Genomic DNA, 7,740 nt, shown 5'->3' on the forward strand with positions numbered 1-7,740 from the left:
CCAGGAGTAAAAAAAAAAAAAAAAAAAAATTAGATATATTATCACATGGGCTAGATAACATTTTCCCCACTGGAAAAAAATGAGGAAATTGAGGTTCAGAGAGATTTAGTAACTTATTCAAGGTTGCACAATTAGTAAGAAAGCAGTATATTCAAAAAGTGCCAAACCATTCAGCATTATGTCAGAAAAGTACGTGGGCAGTGGTCTGACATTTTAATAATAGTCACATAGCATTATCAGGTAGAAGTTAAAAACTTCAATTCTATACTCAACTAAAAACTCCAGGTCACTAGCTGGGCGACATGGGCAAGGTGCCTAACCTCTCTGAAGCCATTTCCTTTGTGAAGATTAAATGAAGCAATGCATTTAAAATACTTAAAGTGCCTTGAAGTACTGCACAGTGCCTGCCTTATAGCAATCAGTTAACAGACACTGACCTTGATAAGTAACACATAGCGAGCCCCACTCTGAACGTGTTACCACGCCAAGTACGAGGAATGCAACGCTTATGGAGTATGTTCCCCTCTCTCGTGGGTCTCAGAACACGGTAGCCATATAAGCAGTGGAATTTTAATGCAATGCATAAATAAATAAATAGTGTGGTTTGGGAGTGAGGAAGACACGGACCTGGTGAGAGAAGAGGGAGGTAGAAGGGCAGGCTTCGGCTGTGGAGTGGTCTAGGACCTGAGGAAGTAGCAAAACAGGGGAAGAGCAGGGACATGCAGCGGAGAAGAAAGATAAACTCCAGGCGGGTAGAACAGCTTGGCAAGATGGGTCAGGGGACAGTGAGTGGTCCCGGTGGGACCCACAGGTAAGTAGTATGGGCTACATGATAAAAACACAGGAGACACTGGATTCTGGCTGTCAAGGGCCTTGGGTGTCTTGCTCAGAAGTGTGACCACTAATTGGTGGGGAAGGACAGCCAAGTCTCTAAAGCAAAGAAATGTCATAATCAGACAGTCTTCAAAGACGAGAAAGGCAACCGGCCAGGAGGCTACTGTAACAGGGTGATGAAGACTCCAAAATTAGCAGCCAGTGAGTTGGAAGTGGGTGGTGAGGAAGAAAGGGTGATGAAACACACGTGTGCAATCTGCGTCATAAAAATGGCCAGGGCAGTAGTCCGCCCAAGGGACCAAAACAAAAACACAGAAAACCTCCTTTAAAAATAACCTCTTTGTTTGTATGCAAATAGGCGATGCATAATGAAAGTACAGCTCTCATGCACTATTTGTCTCCAATCCATGAAAATGGTTCGCAAATGTTGTCCTTCAAATGCTAACGGCTTATTTCCATTAAACCTCTGCCCAAACAGTGAAAGCCTTACTTCCAGTTGTTTCCAACCTTATCATAAGGCTTAAAAGTACAGCTCAAATGTAGTCAGTTTTCAAGAGTGAGATCTTCTCTTACTGGAAAATTTCCTTCTGGTAGCAGGTGGTGGACGTTTAGAATCTCCCAGATGAAGGCACTGAAGGGAGTAGCAAGAAGCTGCAAAAACTGTACCTCGGTGGTTCTTCACCACCAGTGGGAAAGCTGCAAATACACATGAATGAATGCACATTTCAAGGGTGCTCAATTCTCTGGTTACAAAGATGCAGCTGGGAGATCAATCTGTACAGCGCCCTTTCCCCAGCCCCTAGTGTGAAATGGAAGCTTTAAATATTTCTTTTTTTTTTTAAAATGTGTTTAGTCATATTGGCTGTGTTTTATATGGCTCAGTCTACTTTACTTTTCTTTGCAGTGCATGTCTTATTTGTACTCTTACATAAATATTTTGCATAAGGTGCTTTCACAGATCTCATGCTTCCCTAAATTTGAAATATGCTACATTTGTTAAAACGTGTTAGTTTTGTTATGTATGGTATGTCCTTCTCTGCATATAGAGAAAAAAAATAAGCTTAACTCTTCAAGCAATTTTTGCAGTTAAAATATTACTTAATTTATGTCTCCTAACTCGGATTGTAAAGAAAATGACAGTTTCTCAGAATATGTAAGTGCATACCCTTAAGCCATTGAGCCACCTTAGACTCGGAGCCACAGTCTCCTTGAATTTGAATTTAACTCAGGTAACACTAAAGACTGAAAGGGTAATACCTTTGGAAAGTTTAATTATTTTGAGTTCTGAAAAGTGATTTCACAAATGTTGGTAGTTTATTTGTGTCAATTTTTATACTTGCTGCTGTACATTAGACTTGCCTTGGAAAGATTTTTACCTAGTTTTGTTATTTGTAGTGTAATAGGCCATCTTCTGTGTAAACTCTCAGAAGTCCTGTAAACTAGTGAACAGACAGAATACAGAATTATGAAATCAGAGGGGAAGCTGAAGATCTCCACTGTGCTATCCCAGTGATGATTATGCAGGTTCAGATAAGAAGAGAAGAAGAACCAGTACCTCTAGGAGAAGCCTATTCCTGAGCCAGACAGCCTAGGGGAACTTTTCTTAGCTGTGACCTATACGACCTAGTTAGAACTTACCTAGTAGTCTTAATACTGTGGTGTTTAATCATGAAGACATCATACCTCACTGAAATTGTGAATGTTGAAAATGTCTTAGTGGCCAATCCCTTGACCTTATTAGATGGGTGTAGGTATTTTGCACTCAACTACAAGCTCCAAGAGGGCAGAACCACTCTTCTTTAGCTCATCTTGGAAGGCAGGATCGGTCTAAGGTGTTCAGTGTACGCTACTTAGGCATTTATCAAATGATGGCAGAATTAGAAATTCTAAATGTTGCAATGGTATCTGTGGATTTTAAGATCTCACTGAAAGATGGAAAATGTTACTAAGATATAAAGTTGGGTAGGGACAAAGGGAGCATAAAAGTGTGTGTCTTCGTGTGTCACTAGAGTCCATACTTACTACCAGTTCCCATGCAACCCTGATACTTGGTCTAGCTCCTTCCAGGAGGTATCGAAGTACACAGCAAGCAAGCAAGTGGGAAGGGTGCTTTAGATGTGGTCTTGCTGCTATATCCTGGTGTCCAGTATCCATGGCACGAGTCAAGAGTCCCTCAGTTCCCCTGCATTGCAGTCCTTCTCTGGCTTAGTCTCACTTCCTGACGTGTGATCCAATTCTCCACTGGCCCTTATGATCCTTTTGACAGTATTTTCCCCCTCAATATAAATTTTAATATAAGCAGATTCGAATTTCAGTACAAATGAATGCATTTTGCTGCTGAGGTTTAGGTTTATTTTATTAAGCCGCCATGTAATATTGCAAAAAAAGCATAGACAGTCTTGGCATTCACTTGACAGAATCCTGCAAATACCTGTTGGTGTCCCTAACTTTTCTGACTTTTCCCTTGAAGACAGCTAGAAAAAAGTGCCTCTCTGTGTCTCAGGTTCTAGGTTCAAAAATGGACAGAATACAGGTTAAGAAATAATACATGTTGCCTCTTTCTTAACATGCATGAATGATAGGTGTGAATTTGCATCATGAGAAAGTGAATAAAAGAAGATACCCTAGGGTAGCTTGAGAGACAGAAAAAAATAACCTAGGACCAGAGTAGGGTGTGTGAGAAGTTGTGAGAGTGAGTGCCCCTTGTTATCTGGGTGTTTGACTTGCATGACATAAATGCTAAGCTGCAAAATTTGGGGAAAGAAATGTATTCAGTCTCTAATGCTCAATGATATAAAATTTGCTCTCGGGGTAGGATAAGATCATAGCCCCCCTCAAAGAAAAAAGAAACCCACTTCATTTCTAAGAATGTTCCTCCAGAAAAATGGAACTGAAAGCCCTTTTTAAAAAAGTTGATCTGGCCCTTAGAAATCAATGGGGCTTTTCTTTAATTTACCTAAGAAGTTAACATAAAAATCTATAGCTCTGTATTAGAAATATGCATAAAATGTCAAAACAGGGCAGAAATATAAAAATAGAGATTTTTCCCAACAACGTTATATGTATGGCATTTGATTACCAATGGGCAACATGGGGAAGTGAACCTTTGGACTGTGAAACTGATGCTATTTTTTCCCCATGAGTCTAGGAGCCCTCTAAAATGTCACATCATTAATTTCGTTGCTTTACCAGGAATCAATGTATGTGGTTAGTATGTGTGTTTTTTTAAAAAAATTAACAGTGTTTATATTTAGAACAGATTTAGATCTAAGAAATCTATCAGCAATTCCCATCAACCCTCTACCCAGCATACATTTTCCCCTATCGTTACAGCTTGCATTCATGTGGTATATTTTATTAAATGGGAAGAGTCAAGTCTTAGGGACTGTGGATGGCTACTTTAGTCAAGCTTGCATAGCAAGCCTGAGGATCAGAGAAAGACTCAGCCCTGAGCTGCATCACTTCTAAGTTGAGAATAGTTCAGGAATTCTGTTTATAGTAACATCCTGTTCTTCTAGCCTGGATTATACTCTGCCGATGGTAGGAATTCTGTCCCTGCATCCAGGTACATGAGAGGTCATCACTTTCCTTATTTCCTCAACCAGATCCCATCCGTGAGCCTCCATTCTGCCAGTTGGACAGAAGACTTCACCTTGTTCATGCAGGATGTTCCCTTCCTCTTCTGCAGCCCAGCAAGAATTCAAGTTTGCCTGGTGCCTGAGAAATGATACAAGGTCTTCAATTCCCTAGTCTGTGCTTATTGCTCGTGGTTCTCTCTCTATCTGAGACCCTGTGAAGTCTGGCAGCTCCCTATCCCTGTGTCATGGTGGGGAGTGTGACTGGCCTCCTAAGCTGTAGGCACTGACTCCCTGGAGTGATCTGTCACTTTTCAAGAGACCTGAGGGAGGGGAACTTGGATTTCCATTGCTCACAGGATCCAAAATCTTCTCTGCTGCCCTCCCTTCCTCTTACATCTCGAAAGAGGAAGAGTTAAAAATACAGAACCCTTGTATCATTACTTCCATGAGCTTTCACAAATTTCAAGAGGAGCCTTAAACTTTGACTCTCTCCTGAACCCATCCTCCTAATTTCTGTGTTAAGAAAGTTTAGGAAACAAACGCTAATGAACATTTCACTAAATAATGGTGTCAGTTAGGGCCAGGGATTTAGCTCAGTGGTTCCGGTGCCTGCCTCGCAAGTGCAAGATTCCAAGTTCGATCCCTGGTACCAACAATAATAAAAATACCAATAATAATAATGCCATTATTTCTGGAAATGACTTTATCCTATATTGGAACCATCATTTCTACCATGATCTCGAATACTCTCAGGCCACAAGAAGTCACATATGCACAGCAACAAACATGGCTGAAGTGGGAAATTTTGGCTAATTATTTGGATGTTGCTAATTGCTTGCAGGTCTCTGGCTTTGTCACACACAGTAGATCCTGAATATGTGGTCCCCAGAGAACTATCTCTTGGGCAGCAGTTGGGTGGTCAGGAAGATATCCGCCTTCTACCTCCTTGCAGCCACTGTGGCTTCTCCCCTTCCTGCTGTTTTCCTTGCAGCCTGGGCCTGAGGACATCTGGGGATGAGGCAGTGGAGGAAGCAGGCCAACACAGAAAGCAGCTTTTTGAGGTTACCAGCAACTTCCTCCTCACCAAGCACAAGGACCTGATTTTTATTCTGCGCAATCTCCTTTTCATCACCACTGCACTCTGTCCAGTCCTTGGCTTTGATGACATAGATGGGGAAGAGGCCTTCTGATGATTGGCTGAATGCTGGTGACCCTAAACACTGACACAAACAAGACAGTGTATGGGGGCAGCGAGCTGACTTGTGCGGGGAAAAAAAATCATGGTCCATCAACCTCCTGTAAGTGTTATAAGGTGGATGTGATCTCTGACTCACTAGTGATCTCTGTGCCTCATGCTCCATGCTGTCGCTGCCAGCCATCTCTGCTAGGAGGCAGGTGAACTTCTTCAGGAACAAGGGTGATGGTGGGAGAGCCACCATGGGTTAGGATTCTAGAGACCACATCCGGGAGGCACAGTCTCAGACACCAACAATATCTAGGTGAGGGGAAGTTTATGATATCTGCTTTCAAGTATTTGGACAATTATATATGAAAGGGTACAAGAATATATTCTGATAATCCTAGAAAACAAGACAGAACCAACTACATGGCACTTGTGCCACTGGGAATTAAGGAGTGGTAGCTTTGTAATGATTTTTTAAACGTTTTTCTAACTTTTTAACCTTTTCAGTATGTCAGGTGAGAGAGCAAAGACTAGACATGCATTTAGCAGGGATGACATTGAGAGGTCCTTGCAGAGAGGCGGGGATGATGGCTTCTGAAATGCCTTATAGCCAAGCAACTCTAAGTCACAGAGTCAGAGAACTCCCTGACACCATATCGTCCCTTATTTCTGCTGCCTACCTCACACGTGTCCCCCGCCACTTCCTTTAACTTCTGTTGCAGCATAGGAGAAAGCTGCTCTAAGCAGGAACTAGAGTAGACGAGAGAAATTAAATGGAAAAGGGGAACAAGAAAACAACAATTTAAAAGAAAAAGAACTTATTGTGTTTCAGGATTTATGCGAGGTCTCACATCTATGTCATACTATTTAATCCTCAAGGCAAGCCTGTGAGCTTCTTATTACAGCGTGTCTTCTAGGAGGAGTCCAAGTCTCAGAGATGTCAACTTCTCTAGGAACACTAAGAAATAGTAGTAGAGCCAGTATATGAATACAGGTCTCTGTGATTTCCAAACCCAATGTGATGTGTTATTTTTACTCATCTTTTTTTTCTTTTATGGCAAAGGATGCTGTTTTCTACATTTTTCGTTGTTAGTTTAAAGATTTGATTTTAAACAAATTTTAATTAAGAAAAAAATGCTAGATGATAGTAGAGATATGAGGTAAAAATGAAGTAATCCTAGTGGCTAGAATGCTGGGTTTGGGAAATACAATTCAAATATTTTGATATCAGCACTTTCAGTTTAGCCTATCTTTTATTTTGACTGCAAAATATAAAGAATAAGAGGTCCCTGGAAAATTAAGTGAAATATGAGTGAATTATCCTGTGCTCTGGGTAGGTAATCTCATATGTTGCAATAAAAAAAACACACACACACATAGATCCTTTCAAAGAAGGCTGTGATTGTAAAAATCCAGAGGAAAACCCCAGGTGGAGCCTATCTGAATAAAGGATAAAATTTCCAAGAAATGCACTCAGAGTGGCTGAGGCAAAGTGGCCCAGTGAGGCAGAACCCAGGCAGGAGCCTGTGCGTTCCAAAAGCTGTGGATGGAAGGCAAGGGGTTTATAGGCCCCTTGTTTGGGAAAAACTATCACCACCTGCTTAGTGACAGGAGGAAGAGCTTTGTGACAAGGTCAGAATGAGACTTGGGCAAGACTCGAGAAAACAGGAAAGTAATCGTGAAGACTGAACAACTAACTACCTGGCAGACTCAGTGCCAGATGATTTACACACAATAGTTCATTTGTCTTTCCCAACAGCTCAGCCAGGAAAGCTATTACTAATCACAGTTCATAGTGGAGAAGACTGAGACTCTAAGATGGTCAATAACTTGCCCACAGTCTTTTCCCACACCACATGCCTTTCATGGGTGAGCCTGCTCAACCCAGTCAACAACCAAAAACTTTCACTTTCTCACTTTTCATATCTGCAGCCCTGTAGGCCACAGCCAGTCTCTGAGAAAGAAAGGGGAAGGCTCAGGGGGGCTGCCTCGCTCCTTCTGGGCTCCATTGCTACAGACCTCAGAAGCACATACCTTCCCCCATCTCCACCACTGAGCAGCAGGCTTTGCAGTGAGTGTTTGGGCAAAAAATGAGCTTCTGGCCTGAGGCAGGAATATGAATATATATATATATTCATATATATA

General features: G+C 41.6%; 1 protein-coding gene across 1 annotated transcript in view; it reads left to right on the forward strand.

Annotated features, from left to right (window-relative positions):
- The window catches only part of Cd86 (CD86 molecule), a 68,117-nt gene that overhangs the window by 13,665 nt on the left and 46,712 nt on the right, over window positions 1-7,740 (forward strand). The gene's annotated exons all lie outside the window — the stretch shown is intronic.

The sequence above is a fragment of the Fukomys damarensis genome, unplaced genomic scaffold (genome assembly GCF_012274545.1).
Source record: "Fukomys damarensis isolate Sample0158 unplaced genomic scaffold, DMR_v1.0_HiC HiC_scaffold_24, whole genome shotgun sequence".
Lineage (NCBI taxonomy): Eukaryota > Metazoa > Chordata > Mammalia > Rodentia > Bathyergidae > Fukomys > Fukomys damarensis.